At 45.5% G+C, this 21182-nt stretch overlaps 1 pseudogene; it reads right to left on the bottom strand.

Annotated features, from left to right (window-relative positions):
• The window catches only part of LOC141069128 (GRB2-related adapter protein-like), a 36882-nt pseudogene extending 17506 nt beyond the window's left edge, over nt 1-19376 (bottom strand).
• Nucleotides 19377-21182: the final 1806 nt, after the last annotated feature.

Genomic DNA, 21182 nt, shown 5'->3' with positions numbered 1-21182 from the left:
TTCCTCCCACATTCTAAAGACATACTAATAGGGAATTTAGATTGTGAGCCCCATCGGGGACAGTGATGATGATGTGTGCGAAAATGTAAAGCGCTGCGGAATATGTTAGCGCTATATAAAAATAAAGATTATTATTATTATTATATCTACAGCAGCTGCCATGTACGGCGGACCTCGTATATATACCTACGGCAGCTGCCATGTACTGCAGACCTTGTATATACCTACAGCAGCCACCATGTATGGTGGACCTTGTAGATATACCTACAGCAGCCGCCATGTACTCTGGACCTCGTGTGTATACCTACAGCAGCCGCCATGTACGGTGGACCTCGTATATATAACTACGGCAGCTGCCATGTATGGCGGACCTCGTATATATACCTACAGCAGCCGCCATGTATGGTGGACCTTGTATAAATACCTACAGCAGCCGCCATGTACTGTGGACCTCGTATATATACCTACGGCAGCTGCCATGTACGGTTGACCTCGTATATATACCTAGAGCAGCCGCCATGTATGGTGGACCTCGTGTATATACCTACAGCAGCCGCCATTTACTGTGGACCTCGTATATATACCTACAGCAGCCGCCATGTACTGTGGACCTCGTATAAAGTATATACCTACGGCAGATGCCATGTACGGCGGACCTCGTATATATACCTACAGCAGCCGCCATGTATGGTGGACCTCGTAGATATACCTACAGCAGCCGCCATGTACTCTGGACCTCGTATATATACCTACAGCAGCCGCCATGTATGGTGGACGTCGTAGATATACCTACAGCAGCCGCCATGTACTCTGGACCTCGTGTGTATACCTACAGCAGCCGCCATGTACGGTGGACCTCGTATATATACCTACAGCAGCCGCCATTTATGGTGGACCTCGTATATATACCTACAGCAGCCGCCATGTACTGTGGACCTCGTATATATGCCTACGGCAGCTGCCATGTACGGCGGACCTCGTATATATACCTAGAGCAGCCGCCATGTATGGTGGACCTCGTATATATACCTACAGCAGCCGCCATGTATGGTGGACCTCGTATACTGTATATACCTACAGCAGCCGCCATGTACTGTGGACCTCGTATAAAGTATATACCTACGGCAGCTGACATGTGCGGCGGACCTCGTATATATACCCACAGCAGCCGCCATGTATGGTGGACCTCGTAGATATACCTACAGCAGCCGCCATGTACGGTGGACCTCGTATATATACCTACGGCAGCTGCCATGTACGGTGGACCTCGTATATATACCTACAGCAGCCGCCATTTACTGTGGACCTCGTATATATACCTACAGAAGCCGCCATGTACGGTGGACCTCGTATATATACCTACGGCAGCTGCCATGTACGGCGGACCTTGTATATATACCAACAGCAGCCGCCATGTATGGTGGACCTCGTATATATACCTACAGTAGCCGCCATGTATGGTGGACCTCGTATACATAACTACAGCAGCCGCCATGTACGGTGGACCTCGTATACATAACTACAGCAGCTGCCATGTACGGTGGACCTCGTATATATACCTACAGTAGCCGCCATGTACGGTGGACCTCGTATACATAACTACAGCAGCCGCCATGTACGGTGGACCTCGTATACATAACTACAGCAGCCGCCATGTACGGTGGACCTCGTATATATAACTACAGCAGCCGCCATGTACGGTGGACCTCGTATATATAACTACAGCAGCCGTCTTGTACGGTGGACCTCGTATATATAACTACAGCAGCCGTCATGTACGGTGGACCTCGTATACATAACTACAGCAGCCGTCATGTACGGTGGACCTCGTATACATAACTACAGCAGCCGCCATGTACGGTGGACCTCGTATACATAACTACAGCAGCCGCCATGTACGGTGGACCTCGTATACATAACTACAGCAGCCGCCATGTACGGTGGACCTCGTATACATAACTACAGCAGCCGCCATGTACGGTGGACCTCGTATATATAACTACAGCAGCCGTCATGTACAGTGGACCTCGTATACATAACTACAGCAGCCGCCATGTACGGTGGACCTCGTATACATAACTACAGCAGCCGCCATGTACGGTGGACCTCGTATATATAACTACAGCAGCCGCCATGTACGGTGGACCTCGTATATATAACTACAGCAGCCGCCATGTATGGTGGACCTCGTATATATACCTACAGCAGCCGCCATGTACGGTGGACCTCGTATATATACCTACAGCAGCCGCCATGTATGGTGGACCTCGTATATACACCTACAGCAGCCGCCATGTACGGTGGACCTCGTATATATACCTACAGCAGCCGCCATGTATGGTGGACCTCGTATATTTAACTACAGCAGCCGCCATGTACGGTGGACCTCGTATATACACCTACAGCAGCCGCCATGTATGGTGGACCTCGTATATATACCTACAGCAGCCGCCATGTACTCTGGACCTCGTATATATACCTACAGCAGCCGCCATGTACGGTGGACATCGTATATACACCTACGGCAGCTGCCATGTACGGCGGACCTCGTATTTATACCTACAGAAGCCGCCATGTACGGTGTACCTCGTATATTTAGCTACAGCAGCTGCCATGTTCGGTGGACCTCGTATACATAACTACAGCAGCCGCCATGTTCGGTGGACCTCGTATACATAACTACAGCAGCCGCCATGTTCGGTGGACCTCGTATACATAACTACAGCAGCCGCCATGTACGGTCACTTAACTGTGGCCGACCATTTATTGTATATGGGGGCACCTCAGCTTACTTTGCTCTCCCCATTAAAAACACATGCACGCTTGGCTCAGATGATCGTGGTAGCTGTGAGCAAATACACATCTTAGTATCTTAGGCCGGTTACACACTAGCGTTTGTGTCCGAAACGTAGGGCTGCGTACTTCTTTCCTTAAGATCCGCATGCGTCCTGCGTACCTATATGTAACATTGTGTATGCAGGGACATGTTTTGTGTGCGGATGCGTTCCCATGCGTCGTTTTGAAGTGCCCACCGAACGTAACATGTTGCGTTTGTAGGACACTTCAAAACGACACACGGGAACACATCCGCATACAACACATGTCCCTGCGTACACAATGTTACATATAGGTACGTAGGACGCATGTGGATCTTAAGTACGCAGACCTACGCTGCGGACACAAATGGTAGTGTGTAACCGGCGTTAGACATGTTGTCTTTTTTTAAAAAGGTGAGTAATAGATGAATTTGCTGCCATTACAGCTACTGCGGGGGGCGCCATTCAGTATTCTGTGATTTTTTGGATTGTTAAGATGAGATTCATATGGGCATTATGGCTGGCACTATTATCGGCACTGTGGTTGACACCGTTATGGGGCACTGTGACTGCCACTATTATTGAGCACGGTGGCTGGCACTGTTATCGGGCACTGTTATCGGGCACGGTAGCTGGCACTGTTATCGGGCACGGTAGCTGGCACTGTTATCGGGCACTGTGGCTGGCACTGTTATTGGGCACTGTGGCTGGCACTGTTATGGGGCACTGTGGCTGGCACTGTTATCGGGCACTGTGGCTGGCACTGTTGTTATCGGGCACGGTAGCTGGCACTGTTATCGGGCACGGTGGCTGGCACTGTTATCGGGCACTGTGGCTGGCACTGTTATCGGGCACTGTGGCTGGCACTGTTATCGGGCACTGTGGCTGGCACTGTTATGGGGCACTGTGGCTGGTACTGTTATCGGGCACTGTGGCTGGCACTGTTATTGAGCACGGTGGCTAGCACTGTTATCGGGCACGGTGGCTGGCACTGTTATCGGGCACTGTGGCTGGCACTGTTATGGGGCACTGTGGCTGGCACTGTTATCGGGCACTGTGGCTGGCACTGTTATGGGGCACTGTGGCTGGCACTGTTATCGGGCACTGTGGCTGGCACTGTTATCGAGCACGGTGGCTAGCATTGTTATCGGGCACGGTGGCTGGCACTGTTATCGGGCACGGTAGCTGGCACTGTTATGGGGCACGGTGGCTGGCACTGTTATCGGGCACTGTGGCTGGCACTGTTATAGGGCACTGTGGCTGGCACTTTTATGGGGCACGGTGCCTGGCACTGTTATCGGACACTGTGGCTGGCACTGTTATTGAGCACGGTGGCTGGCACTGTTATTGAGCACGGTGGCTGGCACTGTTATCGGACACTGTGGCTGGCACTGTTATTGAGCACGGTAGCTGGCACTGTTATCGGGCACTGTGGCTGGCACTGTTATCGGGCACTGTGGCTGGCATTGTTATGGGGCACTGTGGCTGGCACTGTTATGGGGCACTGTGGCTGGCACTGTTATCGGGCACTGTGGCTGGCACTTTTATGGGGCACGGTGCCTGGCACTGTTATCGGACACTGTGGCTGGCACTGTTATGGGGCACGGTGGCTGGCACTGTTATGGGCACGTTGGCTAGCACTGTTATCGGGCACGGTGGCTGGCACTGTTATCAGGCACGGTGGCTGGCACTGTTATCGGGCACTGTGGATGGCACTGTTATTGAGCACGGTGGCTGGCACTGTTATGGGGCACTGTGGCTGGCACTGTTATCGGACACTGTAGCTGGCACTGTTATGGGGCACGGTGGCTGGCACTGTTATGGGGCACGGTGGCTGGCACTGTTATCGGGCACGGTGGCTGGCACTGTTATCGGGCACTGTGGATGGCACTGTTATTGAGCACGGTGGCTGGCACTTTTATGGGGCACGGTGCCTGGCACTGTTATCGGACACTGTGGCTGGCACTGTTATGGGGCACGGTGGCTGGCACTGTTATGGGGCACGGTGGCTGGCACTGTTATCGGGCACTGTGGATGGCACTGTTATGGGGCACAGTGGCTGGCACTGTTATCGGGCACTGTGGATGGCACTGTTATTGAGCACGGTGGCTGGCACTGTTATGGGGCACGGTGGCTGGCACTGTTATCGGACACTGTGGATGGCACTGTTATGGGGCACTGTGGCTGGCACTGTTATCGGGCACTGTGGATGGCACTGTTATTGAGCACGGTGGCTGGCACTGTTATGGGGCACTGTGGCTGGCACTGTTATGGGGCATTGTGGCTGGCATTGTTATCGAGCACGGTGGCTGGCACTGTTATGAGGCACTTTGGCTGGCACTGTTATGGGGCACTGAGGCTGTCACTATTATTAGGCATGGTGGCTGGCACTGTTATGGGGCACTGAGGCTGGCACTGCTATGAGGCACTGTGGCTGGCACTGTTATGGGGCACGGTGGCTGGCACTGTTATCGGGTACGGTGGCTAGCACTGTTATGGGACACGGTGGCTGGCACTGTTATCAGGCACGGTGGCTGGCACTATTATCAGGCACGGTGGCTGGCACTATTATTGGGCACGGTGGCAGGCACTATTATCGGGCACAGTGGCAGGCATTGTTATGGGGCACGGTGGATGGCATTGTTATCGAGCACGGTGGCTGGCACTGCTATCAGGCACGGTGGCTGGCACTGCTATCAGGCACGGTGACTGGCACTATTATCAGGCACGGTGGCTGGCACTGTTAACAGGCACGGTGGCTGGCACTGTTATCAGGCACGGTGGCTGGCACTGTTATTGGGCACGGTGGCTGGCACTATTATCAGGCACGGTGGCTGGCAGTGTTATCAGGCACGGTGGCTGGCACTATTATCAGGCACGGTGGCTGGCACTGTTATTGGGCACTGTGGCTGGCACTATTATCAGGCACAGTGGCTGGCATTGTTAAGGGGCACGGTGGGTGGCATTGTTATCGAGCACGGTGGCTGGCACTGTTATGAGGCACTTTGGCTGGCACTGTTATGGGGCACTGAGGCTGTCACTATTATTAGGCATGTTAGCTGGCACTGTTATGGGGCACTGAGGCTGGCACTATTACGAGGCACAGTGGCTGGCATTGTTATGGGGCACGGTGGCTGGCACTGTTATGGGGCACTGAGGCTGGCACTGTTATCAGGCACGGTGGCTGGCACTATTATCAGGCTCAGTGGCTGGCATTGTTATCCGGCACTGAGGCTGGCACTGTTATGAGGCACGGTGGCTGGCATTGTTATCAGGCACGGTGGCTGGCACTGTTATTGGACACGGTGGCTGGCACTAATAACAGGCACAGTGGCTGGCATTATGGGGCACGGTGGCTGGCATTGTTATGGGGCACGGTGGCTGGCACTGTTATGGGGCACTGAGGCTGGCACTGTTATGAGGCACTATGGCTGGCACTGTTATCAGGCACGGTGGCTGGCACTGTTATTGGACACGGTGGCTGGCACTAATAACAGGCACAGTGGCTGGCATTGTTATGGGACACGGTGGCTGGCATTATTATGGGGCACGGTGGCTGGCACTGTTATGAGGCACGGTGGCTGGCACTGTTACGAGGCACAGTGGCTGGCACTGTTATGAGGCACGGTGGCTGGCACTGTTATGAGGCACGGTGGCTGGCACTGTTATGGGACACGGTGGCTGGCATTGTAATGGGGCACGGTGGCTGGCACTGTTATGAGGCACTATGGCTGGCACTGTTATCAGGCACGGTGGCTGGCACTGTTATTGGACACGGTGGCTGGCACTAATAACAGGCACAGTGGCTGGCATTGTTATGGGGCACGGTGGCTGGCATTGTTATGGGGCACGGTGGCTGGCACTGTTATGAGGCACGGTGGCTGGCACTGTTATGAGGCACAGTGGCTGGCACTGTTATGAGGCACTATGGCTGGCACTGTTATCAGGCACGGTGGCTGGCACTGTTAACAGGCACGGTGGCTGGCACTGTTATTGGACACGGTGGCTGGCACTAATAACAGGCACAGTGGCTGGCATTGTTATGGGGCACGGTGGCTGGCACTGTTATGAGGCACTATGGCTGGCACTGTTATGAGGCACTATGGCTGGCACTGTTATCAGGCACGGTGGCTGGCACTGTTATTGGACACGGTGACTGGCACTAATAACAGGCACAGTGGCTGGCATTGTTATGGGGCACGGTGGCTGGCATTGTTATGGGGCACGGTGGCTGGCACTGTTATCAGGCACGGTGGCTGGCACTGTTATTGGACACGGTGGCTGGCACTAATAACAGGCACAGTGGCTGGCATTGTTATGGGGCATGGTGGCTGGCACTGTTATCAGGCACGGTGGCTGGCACTGTTATGAGGCACTATGGCTGGCACTGTTATCAGGCACGGTGGCTGGCACTGTTATGAGGCACTATGGCTGGCACTGTTATCAGGCACGGTGGCTGGCACTGTTATCCGGCACAGTGGCTGGCACTGTTATGAGGCACTGAGGCTGGCACTGTTATGAGGCACTGTGGCTGGCACTGTTATGAGGCACTATGGCTGGCACTGTTATCAGGCACGGTGGCTGGCACTGTTATCCGGCACAGTGGCTGGCACTGTTATGAGGCACTGAGGCTGGCACTGTTATGAGGCACTGAGGCTGGCACTGTTATGAGGCACTATGGCTGGCACTGTTATCAGGCACGGTGGCTGGCACTGTTATCCGGCACAGTGGCTGGCACTGTTATGAGGCACTGAGGCTGGCACTGTTATGAGGCACTATGGCTGGCACTGTTATCAGGCACAGTGGCTGACACTGTTATGAGGCACTATGGCTGGCACTGTTATCAGGCACGGTGGCTGGCACTGTTATCCGGCACAGTGGCTGGCACTGTTATGAGGCACTGAGGCTGGCACTGTTATGAGGCACTGTGGCTGGCACTGTTATCAGGCACGGTGGCTGGCACTGTTATCCGGCACAGTGGCTGGCACTGTTATGAGGCACTGAGGCTGGCACTGTTATGAGGCACTATGGCTGGCACTGTTATCAGGCACTATGGCTGGCACTGTTATCAGGCACGGTGGCTGGCACTGTTATCAGGCACAGTGGCTGGCACTGTTATGAGGCACTATGGCTGGCACTGTTATCAGGCATGGTGGCTGGCACTGTTATCAGGCACGGTGGCTGGCACTGTTATCAGGCACAATGGCTGGCACTGTTATGAGGCACTATGGCTGGCACTGTTATCAGGCACAATGGCTGGCATTGTTATAGGGCACGGTGGCTGGCACTGTTATACTGGGTAACTGGTTGTGAGGGCAGGTCGCTCCCCGTCCATAGGGCAGCTCGTAGTTCTGCTTGGGCTGAAGCAGAGCAGTCATTTGCTAATTACATATAGGCATCGCTTGTTAACGTGACTGCTATTAATGCCCAATTTCATGGCAGCCACGTTGATCCGCTCCATTTACTCCATGCGACATGACTATGTTGCCTATTTAGACACTGACTCACTGGAAAATGACAGCTAAAATCCTCATTATAATGAATCACATTGTGGAGTGACATCGGTATGAGATCCAGACCTAATCCTGGCACGCACCGGATCATACTGGGGCGCTGGTGGGAACAATCCCCATATGTTTCCCTAAAAAGAGGAGTGAAGAAGAGTCACCCCAACCTCAGGCGTTACTGCCCCCTGCTGGCAGAACAGGAGCCTCACATGGGTACAAGGTGGTCTCCACCACTACATTGTGTGGTAGACGGGCGTTCCTGGGCAATGAGACGTCTCCTCTGAATTCTCCTTCTATGGCTGCAGCCCGGCTGGTGATGGTGACCGGTTCACAGAGCCAAAGCCAACATGTCAGCAGATACCAGTGCTCTGCGGGCTTCTCTCCGTTCAGTACTGGGACACAAAACATTTTATTTTTCTCCTGACTACAAATGCAGAAACTACTAAAAGTGATCCAGAGGACCACCACCGAGGCGTAACATACAGGGGGCTAGCCATTTATCTGGAATGTATCATCAGAAACGAGCTGCTATTTAAGGAGGTTTTTATGTTCAACTTACATTTTTAATTTTTGATAATTTCCTTATGACTATATGAAAAGAATCTTGTAATTTCCACACGGGCCACTAGGCCCAATAATATACTCATACTTCCTGTTCTGTGCAGGAGACATTTCATCAGTCTCAATATCATCACAGACAAGATTACAATGACTGATAACACCTCTATATACAGTAGATAACACAGGATCCAACATTCACAATAGGTGGTATCACAGCTCACCTCCTCCTCCTGTACATTGACTGATAACACCTCTATATACAGTAGTTAACAAAGGATCCACCATTCACAATATATAATGTCACAGCTCGCCTCCTCCTCCTGTACAATGACTGATAACACCTCTATATACAGTAGTTAACAAAGGATCCACTTTTCACAATATATGTCACAGCTCACCTCCTCCTCCTCCTGTACAATGACTGATAACACCTCTATATACAGTAGATAACAGGATCCACCATTCACAACAGGTGATGTCACAGCTCACCTCCTCCTGTACAATAACAGATAACATAGCTATATACAGTATATAACACAGGATTCACCATTTATAATAAGTGATATCACAGCTCACCTCCTCCTCTCCTGTACAATGACTGATAACACCTCTTTATACAGTAGATTTAAACAATAGGTCATTGTCTGATGATACATTGTCTTTAAGAACAAATTGCAAAGTGAAATAGTGGCTTATCAGGCAGATAACATCCTCAAGGCTTTATGTGAGTGATATAATACCGCAAAGCATATAAAAAATACTGCCAAAAGCTATTAATGACCCCTGGTCATCCTTTTGAACCGTTCTTAGAGAATCCCACTAGGTTTGGAAAATTTGTGTTTGTTCATGTCACCTGGAGATTGTCTGTGTTCCTATTCTGCCCACTAGTGGCAGGAGCCCATAATTCCGAATTTCCAGACTATGCTGGATGTTGGGAAGGGGTTGTAATCAGGACACTAATCTATTAGCCGCAGGAGAGAGAAGTTTCAAGAGCATCACCTCTCCTGGAGGACCCGACACTGTGAGATCAGTGTGATTCTTCATCTCGCCTGTGGTGGCGCTGCAAGGAAATGAAATACTTCCAGCTGGATCGCACCACAGATGATCGCTGTGATCAGAGATCCTTCTACATACAAACTAGAGAAGAAGGTGGATCAGAGCTCGTGTTTATTTATAAGAAGGGACGATGAGCGGCTAAAGACCAAAAATGGCTGATTATGGGTGAAACTACCAAACCCCTAGTACAACATGTAGGACAAGAAACTCATTCTCCTGCCCTAGAACGTCTCCGTTGTTTCCTTGGGGGGGATATTTTCTTTATCATTGTTTTCGTGATTACTTTCCTATCAGTTTTACTCTCGAGGAGTAGACTTGGAAACGTCTAACGCGACCATAAATACAGAATAGTAAAGATTTCCCCAAACTAAATGAAAATCATTGACAACTTACTTGACAGAGATGGAGAATTCCCCCGGGGAGCTCTCACTGTCTCTGAGCAGGAAAGCTCCTATAAACCTCCGATTCAGCAGGATTCCTTCAGCCACTTGTCTGGAGATCCGGCCGCTATACCACCTGTAAGGAGAAACGTAATAATCCTGTATATCGTGACATGGAGGAGGCTGGTATAACATGAGCATATGCTGTATATATTTATATACTGTATATAGAGCTGGTATGTTGCTTTCTCTATCAGAGAACCTGTTATCTCTGGCATATCCAGGTTCCTATCGGGCCTCCTGATGAACCGCATGGACGGGGAAACGCGTTGAGGCGAGATCGCCTACATGGGATAAGTCCCCTTACTTTAGGGCCTCCTGATGAACCACATGGACGGGTAAACGCGTCGAGGCGAGATCTCCTACATGAGATAAGTCCCCTTACTTTAGGGCCTCCTGATGAATCGCATGGACAGGGAAACGCGTCGAGGCGAGATCTCCTACATGGGATAAGTCTCCTTACTTTAGGGCCTCCTGATGAATCTCATGGACAGGGAAACGCGTTGAGGCGAGATCTCCTACATGGGATAAGTCCCCTTACTTTAGGGCCTCCTGATGAACCGCGTGGACGGGGAACGCGTCGAGGCGAGATCTCCTACATGGGATAAGTCTCCTTACTTTAGGGCCTCCTGATGAATCGCCTGGACAGGGAAACGCATTGAGGCGAGATCTCCCACATGGGATAATTCCCCTTAGTTTAGTTGTGTATACCTTATCTGTTTGTATCTTGTACATTGGGTTACACTTCTTATTTTTGGGCTGTGTATTCAGTGCACTATGATGTGCTTTTTCCCCACGGAAGATTTTCTGGTTGCTCCACAAGGACATTATACCTGTGGTCGCTCTGATTACAGGGACATATTGAACCTGAGAATGTATTCTTTATAATATTCTGAAGTATACATTGGGGTTTATTGATTTTCCGGGTCATACAAAAAAGATTATCTCTAACATATTGCTGTAGTATAATTATTTGCATATCTATAATTCATCTCTTCTCTAAAGCTATATGTTTTCCCACCTGTTTATTACAGGGACTACTAAGGAGAGATTGGGACAGTCGTCGCTGAGTGGGGGTGCCAAACAACCGTCCTCTTTAAGGCACCAACCGCCACGGGATCTCTGCTCCTTCTCCAGATTGAATAATCCAGATGATTTATTCCAGCTTCCATTTCTCCCTCATTTGCAGATCAGTAACCTGCCTCCCTCCGGGGATTCCCAGAGCTGATGAATACACCTTACAGCAGCTCCGCTCGGCCTCTCTACACATAGCGTATCACATATTTCAGGCTTTGCACTGGTCGTTGTGGTTTTAGTTTCCTATTCATGATATCTGTGACTTCAGGGAAATACAGCAGAAAAGGACGAGCCGGGTCGGGGGAAATACAGCAGAAAAGGACGAGCCGGGTCGGGGGCGGTTTGGATGTGGACAGGTGCAGACGATGAGATAAAACGTTACTTACGGATGGGGCTTCACTCTGATATAATTTTTTGGAACAAAACCTTCCAAGCCGTGAAGTTCTGCCTTGTACCAATTCTGGTCATCCTCCATATTAAGAATCTGAAAGAGTTACAAATATTAAGGCTACAGAGGATAAACCTTCTATTTATTATCTGTCTGTCTATTATCTATCTATCATCTATTTATCATCTATTTATTTATTTATCTATTTATTATACATTTTTATAGCGCCATTTATTCCATGGCGCTTTACATGTGAAAAGGCTATTATCTATCTATCTATTATCTATCTATTTATCTATCTATCTATCTATCTTTCTATCTATCGGTCTATCTGGAAAAAAAGGAAACAGCACAGCACTTAACTTCGGGTGCCCGGCCCCTGGCAGAAAGTCCCGTTTTCAGCCACAATTTCAATATTCACTCCAAATAAAGGCAGCGCTCCATGGTAATTGTTTTCAAGCGGTAGTGAGTTTTAATCAGCCCACATATCAAGGCAACTGAGCCTTTCTCAAGCTTGATATGTGGGCTGAATAAAACTCACTACCACTTGAAAACAATTACCATGGAGTGCTGCCTTTATTTGGAGTGAATATCTATCTATCTATCTATCTATTATCTGTATCTATTATCTATTTATATATCTATCATCTATTTATTATCTATCTATTATCTATCTATTATCTGTATCTATTATCTATTTATATATCTATCATCTATTTATTATCTATCAGTCTATCATCTATCATCTATCTATGGAGAAGTGGGCAGCAACTAACAGAATGGTTTTTAACAGGGAGAAATGCAAAGTACTACATCTGGGCAATAAAAATGAAAAAAGCATATACAGAATGGGAGAAATAGGGCTAAGCAACAGCACATGTGAAAAAGACTTGGGTATACTAATAGATCACAGACTGAATATGAGTCAACAGTGTGATGCAGCAGCAAAAAAGGCAAATGCAATTCTAGGATGTATTAACAGAAGCATACAGTCTAGATCACGTGAAGTCATTATTTCCCTCTACTCCTCTTTGGTCAGACCTCATCTGGAATATTGTGTCCAGTTTTGGGCACCACATTTTAAAAAAGACATCAACAAACTGGAGCAAGTTCAGAAAAGAGCGACCAGAATGGTGACCGGTCTGCAAACCCTGTCTTATGAGGAAAGGTTGCAGGATTTGGGAATGTTTAGTTTGCAAAAGAGAAGACTGAGAGGAGACTTAATAGCTGTCTACAAATATCTAAAGGGCTGTCACATTGTAGAAGGATCAACTTTATTCTCATTTGCACAAGGAAAGACTAGAAGCAATGGGATGAAACTGAATGGGAGGAGACACAGATTAGATATTAGAAAAAACTTTTTGACAGTTAGAGTGATCAATGAGTGGAACAGGCTGCCACGAGAAGTGGTGAGTTCTCCTTCAATGGAAGTCTTCAAACAGAGGCTGGACAGACATCTGACTGGGATGATTTAGGGAATCCTGCTTTGAGCAGGGGGTTGGACCAGATGGCCCAGGAGGTCCCTTCCAACTCTACGATTCTATGATTCTATGATTCTATGATTCTATTATCTATTATCTGTATCTTATCTATTTATCTATCTATTATTTATTTATTATCTGTCTATTATCTATCTATTATCTGTATCTATTATCTATTTATTATCTATCTACTTTTTATCTATTATCTATCTTTCTATTGTCTATTTATCTATCTACTGTATATGTGTATTATCTACCTATTATTTATCTATTTATCTATCATTCTATCTATCTATCTGTATCTATTATCTATCTATCTATCTACAGTCATATGTAAAAGTTTGGGCACCCCTATTAATGTTAACCTTTTTTCTTTATAACAATTTTGGTTTTTGCAACAGGTATTTCAGTTTCATATATCTAATAACTGATGGACTCAGTTATATTTCTGGATTCAAATGAGGTTTATTGTACTAACAGAAAATGTTCAATCTGCATTTAAACAAAATTTGACCGGTGCAAAAGTATGGGCACCATTATCATTTTTTTGATTTGAACACTCCTAACTACTTTTTACTGACTTCCTGAAGCACTAAATTGGTTTTGTAACCTCATTGAGCTTTGAACTTCATAGCCAGGTGTATCAAATCATGAGAAAAGGTATTTAAAGTGGCCACTTGCAAGTAGTTCTCCTATTTGATTCTCCTATGAAGAGTGGCATCATGGGCTCCTCAAAACAACTCTCAAATGATCTGAAAACAAAGATTATTCAACATAGCTTTTCAGGGGAAGGATACAAAAAGTTGTCTCAGAGATTTAACCTGTCAGTTTCCACTGTGAGGAACATAGTAATGAAATGGAAGAACACAGGTACAGTTCTTGTTAAGCCCAGAAGTGGCAGACCAAGAAAAATATCCGAAAGGCAGAGAAGAAGAATGGTGAGAACAGTCAAGGACAATCCACAGACCACCTCCAAAGACCTGCAGCATCATCTTGCTGCAGATGGTGTCACTGTGCATCGGTCAACAATACAGCGCATGCATAACGCCTTTTTGTATGACCAAACAACTCAATCTTTGTTTCATCAGTTCACAGGACCTTCTTCCAAAATGTAACTGGCTTGTCCAAATGTGCTTTTGCAGACCTCAGGTGACTCTGTTTGTGGCGTGCTTGCAGAAACGGCTTCTTTCGCATCACTCTCCCATACAGCTTCTCCTTGTGCAAAGTGCGCTGTATTGTTGACCGATGCACAGTGACACCATCTGCAGCAAGATGAGGCTGCAGGTCTTTGGAGGTGGTCTGTGGATTGTCCTTGACTGTTCTCACCATTCTTCTTCTCTGCCTTTCTGATATTTTTCTTGGCCTGCCACTTCTGGGCTTAACAAGAACTGTACCTGTGTTCTTCCATTTCCTTACTATGTTCCTCACAGTGGAAACTGACAGGTTAAATCTCTGAGACAACTTTTTGTATCCTTCCCCTGAAAAGCTATGTTGAATAATCTTTGTTTTCAGATCATTTGAGAGTTGTTTTGAGGAGCCCATGAAGTCACTCTTCATAGGAGAATCAAATAGGAGAACTACTTGCAAGTGGCCACTTTAAATACCTTTTCTCATGATTTGATACACCTGGCTATGAAGTTCAAAGCTCAATGAGGTTACAAAACCAATTTAGTGCTTCAGGAAGTCAGTAAAAAGTAGTTAGGAGTGTTCAAATCAAAAAAATGATAATGGTGCCCATACTTTTGCACCGGTCAAATTTTGTTTAAATGCAGATTGCACATTTTCTGTTAGTACAATAAACCTCATTTGAATCCAGAAATATAACTGAGTCCATCAGTTATTAGATATATGAAACTGAAATACCTGTTGCAAAAACCAAAATTGTTATAAAGAAAAAAGGTTAACATTAATAGGGGTGCCCAAACTTTTACATATGACTGTATCTATCTATCTAGGCCATTATTTAGCACACTAGTGCCCATTCTAGACAATCCCTTGAAGTTGTGGGTCCCGGGTGTCTCTAGCTCCCATGTTGTGCCTCTATACATTTCAGATCCAATCACCAGACTAAACAAGGCAGGTAAACACCATAGAAAGCATCTAAGAATAGCGCTTCTGTGTAGTGACCCAGGGAGGAAAAGAAACATCCTGTTTGTGCGGACATTTCATATTTTTGGCCCACGTCTTGCAGTGGACTCCTCCTCGTAACCAGCTACCGTAGATGCCGCACCTTCAAAGATGCAAAGAAACCTGTTATGATAATTCTGTAACATCTTGGTAGGATCGAGACAATGTGTAGTCCGTAGTGCCCAGTCCATTTCACAGTGGAGAACAGCGGCCACCACTGATGATGCTGCTGAAGCCAATATTATGGCGTATCCTGATGAAGGCTGCTAGATTTGCCCACTGAACCCTCTACCAGTACCACTGTCTCAGTGTTGGTCCTTATAAGATCCACCAACAATCTGACATTATTAATGAGAAATGGCTGACATCCATTGGCAAAAAGTCAAAATAAAGGATGGATCTCAAAAGTGTTTGGCTCATTTTGCAGTAACATAGACCTTCAAATGACCTGGTAGTGAGTGTTTAAAGGAAATCTGTCACTGAATCAATAGTGACCCATTTTTGCTCTAATTTTATTCCCCCTGATCCCCAGACTATTGCATTTTTTGTTTTATTAAGATCCGCCATACGGTTTCAGAGATATGATTGTTTTTACTTAGTATTAACTTTCATGGTCTCTGCCGAGGGGGTGTGACTATACAGTGCCACGCCCTCAAAGGACCCTGTGAGCCACACCCCCCTTGTAAAGATCCTAAAAATTACAACTTAACTAAAAGGTTTATATCTCTGGAACCGTATACTGTATTTGAAAAAAACAAAAAATGCAATAATCTGGGGATCAAGGAGAGTAAGACAAGAGCAAAAACCCGCCACCTTTGTCCTGAAGGCATATCCCCTTTAAAGGGGAAATCTAACAAAAGACATCACTTAATGTATTGTAAATCTACAAAATAAGAGTGCTCTATAGAGAGAGACACTAAATCCCTTTGACACCGCAGAGAGCCTCAGATTACTGGAAGTCTTATCCAAGGCATATTACAAGATCAGCATGAAATACATATTCCCTTTAAAGGGATATAACAGCTGGTCCTTTTCTAACTAATTTTTTTACACTATAATACTCATATCCTTGTATGCTGGGAGCTGTGGTTTCCCAACAGATAGACAGCCACAGATTGGATCTGATCAATCATCCAATACAAATCACAAAGTCAGACGGAGTCTTAGGGAGCGGCCCCTTTAATCTTGGACCTGCAATTTAATTGTGGACTTTACCTCTTGGATATATCTAATGACTACGATTCTCTTACCTTCAAAGTGTCTCCCTTGCTGAATGGCAGCTCGTCCCTTTCGGTGGTCTTAAAGTTGTACATGGCCATAGCCTCCATGACTTCTAGTCGGGGAACCTCTGACTGACGCTCTGTGGGTTGAGTGACCACTAGCAGCAGATGACTTGAACTGGTGGAAAATCCGGGGGTGGATGGGTGACGGCCCCCAATGGGCTCTCAAATGGTGAGGAAGCAAGCAGAGCTCTTGGTAGTGGAAACCAAGTCATGCATGTCTAAGACCGAAGGTCGGGCCTCGGAAATTCAGAGGGGGCTACCTATAACGGGTGATGTGCCAGTCACCAGCCCCTACCTAGGTTAAAAGAAAAAATGTGATTAGTAAGAGTAGCAATTCTCAAATTGCTGCAATTGCACCATGGAATAGTCTTCACTTTGCGGCAGCAGGTACCGCAGTCCGTCAGGGCCATACCGAGAGGTGTAGTTTTGGAAAAGAAGGGAGTTGGAGACCATGGTCCCAGTGGGCGAGGGCGAGTACCTGGTGCAAAAGTGGACAGACAACACGAAGAGCACATGTAGGATGGTAATGAAAGCCGAAAACATCACAGTCAGGGTATAAATAGTGCACCTGTGACATAGAGGAGCGCACTAACAGCACGGACCTCCAGTACTACTCACCCAAGAGCCGCTCTCAGGCCTCCTCCGATGGGGACCTGAAATCTCAGCCGCAGTTTTATCTCCGCTCTGCTGAGTCTGCAAAGGAAGAGGCTCTTCTCTCACAAAGTCTTAACCTTTTTTTTTCTAGATAAAGGCAAACAGGATGTTAGTGTAAAACACTCCGACAAAACACCCGGCCTCATGACAGGCCAGCATAGGCGGCACTGAAGGTCCAAAATGCGAGTCCCCTCACAGCGGGGTAACTGCAAAATCTCCCAGTGTTATGCCTAACGGTACATAACGTACATCACTGAATGCCGCAATGCCAACATCAATTCATTATCGACATATAATTAGTATGATTAGCATTATGGCAGTTTAATGTTTCCACTGTAGTGGCAGTATTATAGTAGTTATATTCCTGTACATAGGGGCAGTATTATAGTAGTTATATTCTTGTACATAGGGGGCAGTATTATAGTAGTTATATTCTTGTACATAGGAGCAGTATTATAGTAGTTATATTCTGGTATATAGGGGGTAGTATTATAGTAGTTATATTCTTGTATATAGGAGCAGTATTATAGTAGTTATATTCTTGTACACAGGGGACAGTATTATAGTAGTTATATTCTTGTACATAGGAGCAGTATTATAGTAGTTATATTCTTGTACATAGGGAGCAGTATTATAGTAGTTATATTCTTGTACATAGGAGCAGTATTATAGTAGTTATATTCTGGTATATAGGGGGTAGTATTATAGTAGTTATATTCTTGTATATAGGAGCAGTATTATAGTAGTTATATTCTTGTACACAGGGGACAGTATTATAGTAGTTATATTCTTGTACATAGGAGCAGTATTATAGTAGTTATATTCTTGTACATAGGGAGCAGTATTATAGTAGTTATATTCCTGTACATTGGAGGCAGTATTATAGTTGTTATATTCTTGTACATAGGAGCAGTATTATAGCAGTTATATTCTTGTACATAGGTGGCAGTATTATAGTACTTATATTCTCGTACATAGGGGCAGTATTATAGTAGTTATATTCTTGTACATAGGGGCAGTATTATAGTAGTTATATTCTTTTACATAGGAGCAGTATTATAGTAGTTATATTTTTGTACATAGGGGCAGTATTTTAGTAGTTATATTCTTGTACATAGGAGCAGTATTATAGTAATTATATTCTTGTACATAGGGGCAGTATTATAGCAGTTATATTCTTGTACATAGGAGCAGTATTATAGTAGTTATATTTTTGTACATAGGGGCAGTATTATAGTAGTTATATTCTTGTACATAGGAGCAGTATTATAGTAGTTATATTCTTGTACATAGGAGCAGTATTATAGTAGTTATATTTTTGTACATAGGAGCAGTATTATAGTAGTTATATTCTTGTACATAGGGGGCAGTATTATAGTACTTATATTCTTGTACATAGGGGCAGTATTATAGTAGTTATATTCTTGTACATAGGGAGCAGTATTATAGTACTTATATTCCTGTATATAGGGGCAGTATTATAGTAGTTATATTCTTGTAAATAGGGGCAGTATTATAGTAGTTATATTCTTGTACATAGGGGCAGTATTATAGTATTTATATTCTTGTACATAGAAGCAGTATTATAGAAGTTATATTCTTGTACATATTATAGTAGTTATATTCTTGTACATAGGGGACAGTATTATAGTAGTTATATTCTTGTACATAGGAGCAGTATTATAGTAGTTATATTCTTCTACATAGGGGGCAGTATTATAGTAGTTATATTCTTGTACATAGGGGACAGTATTATAGTAGTTATATTCCTGTACATAGGAGGCAGTATTATAGTAGTTATATTCTTGTACATAGGAGCAGTATTATAGTAATTATATTCTTGTACATAGGTGGCAGTATTATAGTAGTTATATTCTTGTACATAGGGAGCAGTATTATAGTAGTTATATTCCTGTACATAGGAGGCAGTATTATGTTAGTTATATTCTTGTACATAGGTGGCAGTATTATAGTACTTATATTCTTTTACATACAGTCATGGCCAAAAGTATTGACACCCCTGCAATTCTGTCAGATAATATTCAGTTTCTTCCTGAAAATGATTGCAAACACAAATTCTTTGGTATTATTATCTTCATTTAATTTGTCTTAAATGAAAAAACACAAAAGAGAATGAAGCAAAAAGCAAAACATTGATCATTTCACACAAAACTTCAAAAATGGGCCGGACAAAAGTATTGGCACCCTCAGCCTAATACTTGGTTGCACAACCTTTAGCCAAAATAACTGCGACCAACTGCTTCCGGTAACCATCAATGAGTTTCTTACAATGCTCTGCTGGAATTTTAGACCATTCTTCTTTGGCAAACTGCTCCAGGTCCCTGATATTAGAAGGGTGCCTTCTCCAAACTGCCATTTTTAGATCTCTCCACAGGTGTTCTATGGGATTCAGGTCTGGACTCATTGCTGGCCACCTTAGAAGTCTCCAGTGCTTTCTCTCAAACCATTTTCTAGTGCTTTTTGAAGTGTGTTTTGGGTTATTGTCCTGCTGGAAGACCCATGACCTCTGAGGTAGACCCAGCTTTCTCACACTGGGCCCTATATTATGCTGGAAAATTTGTTGGTAGTCTTCTGACTTCATAATGCCAAGCACACGGACAAGCAGTCCAGTGCCAGAGGCAGCAAAGCAACCCCAAAACATCAGGGAACCTCCGCCATGTTTGACTGTAGGGACCGTGTACTTTTCTTTGAATGCCTCTTTTTTCTCCTGTAAACTCTATGTTGATGCTTTTGCCCTAAAAGCTCTACTTTTGTCTCATCTGACCAGAGAACATTCTTCCAAAATGTTTTAGGCTTTTTCAGGTAAGTTTTGGCAAACTCCAGCCTGGCTTTTTTATGTCTCGGGGTAAGAAGTGGAGTCTTCCTGGGTCTCCTACCATACAGTCCCTTTTCATTCAGATGCCGACGGATAGTACGGGTTGACACTGTTGTACCCTCGGACTGCAGGGCAGCTTGAACTTGTTTGGATGTTAGTGGAGGTTCTTTATCCAACATCCGCACAATCTTGCATTGAAATCTCTTGTCAATTTTTCTTTTCCGTCCACATCTAGGGAGGTTAGCCACAGTGCCATGGGCTTTACACTTCTTGATGACACTGCGCACGGTAGACACAGGAACATTCAGGTCTTTGGAGATGGACTTGTAGCCTTGAGATTGCTCATGCTTCCTCACAATTTGGTTTCTCAAGTCCTCAGACAGTTCTTTGGTCTTCTTTCTTTTCTCCATGCTCAATGTGGTACACACAAGGACACAGGACAGAGGTTGAGTCAACTTTAATCCATGTCAACTGGCTGCAAGTGTGATTTAGTTATTGCCAACACCTGTTAGGTGCCACAGGTAAGTTATAGATGCTGTTAATTACACAAATTAGAGAAGCATCACATGATTTTTCGAACAGTGCCAATACTTTTGTCCACCCTCTTTGTTATGTTTGGTGTGGAATTATATCCAATTTGGCTTTAGGACAATTCTTTTTGTGTTTTTTCATTTAAGACAAAGTAACTGAAGATAATAATACCAAAGAATTTGTGTTTGCAATCATTTTCAGGAAGAAACTGAGTATTATCTAACAGAATTGCAGGGGTGTCAATACTTTTGGCCATGACTGTAGGAGCAGTATTATAGCAGTTATATTCTTGTACCTAAGGGCAGTATTATAGTAGTTATATTCTTGTACATAGGGGGCAGTATTATAGTAGTTATATTCTTGTACATAGGGGGCAGTATTATAGTAGTTATATTCTTGTACATAGGAGCAGTATTATAGTAGTT

This window comes from Dendrobates tinctorius, unplaced genomic scaffold (genome assembly GCF_039654945.1).
Source record: "Dendrobates tinctorius isolate UK_male_01 unplaced genomic scaffold, ASM3965494v1 ptg000257l, whole genome shotgun sequence".
NCBI classification, from domain to species: domain Eukaryota; kingdom Metazoa; phylum Chordata; class Amphibia; order Anura; family Dendrobatidae; genus Dendrobates; species Dendrobates tinctorius.
The sequence above is the reverse complement of the archived record's forward strand: the minus strand, read 5'-3'. Positions and strand labels throughout refer to the sequence as shown.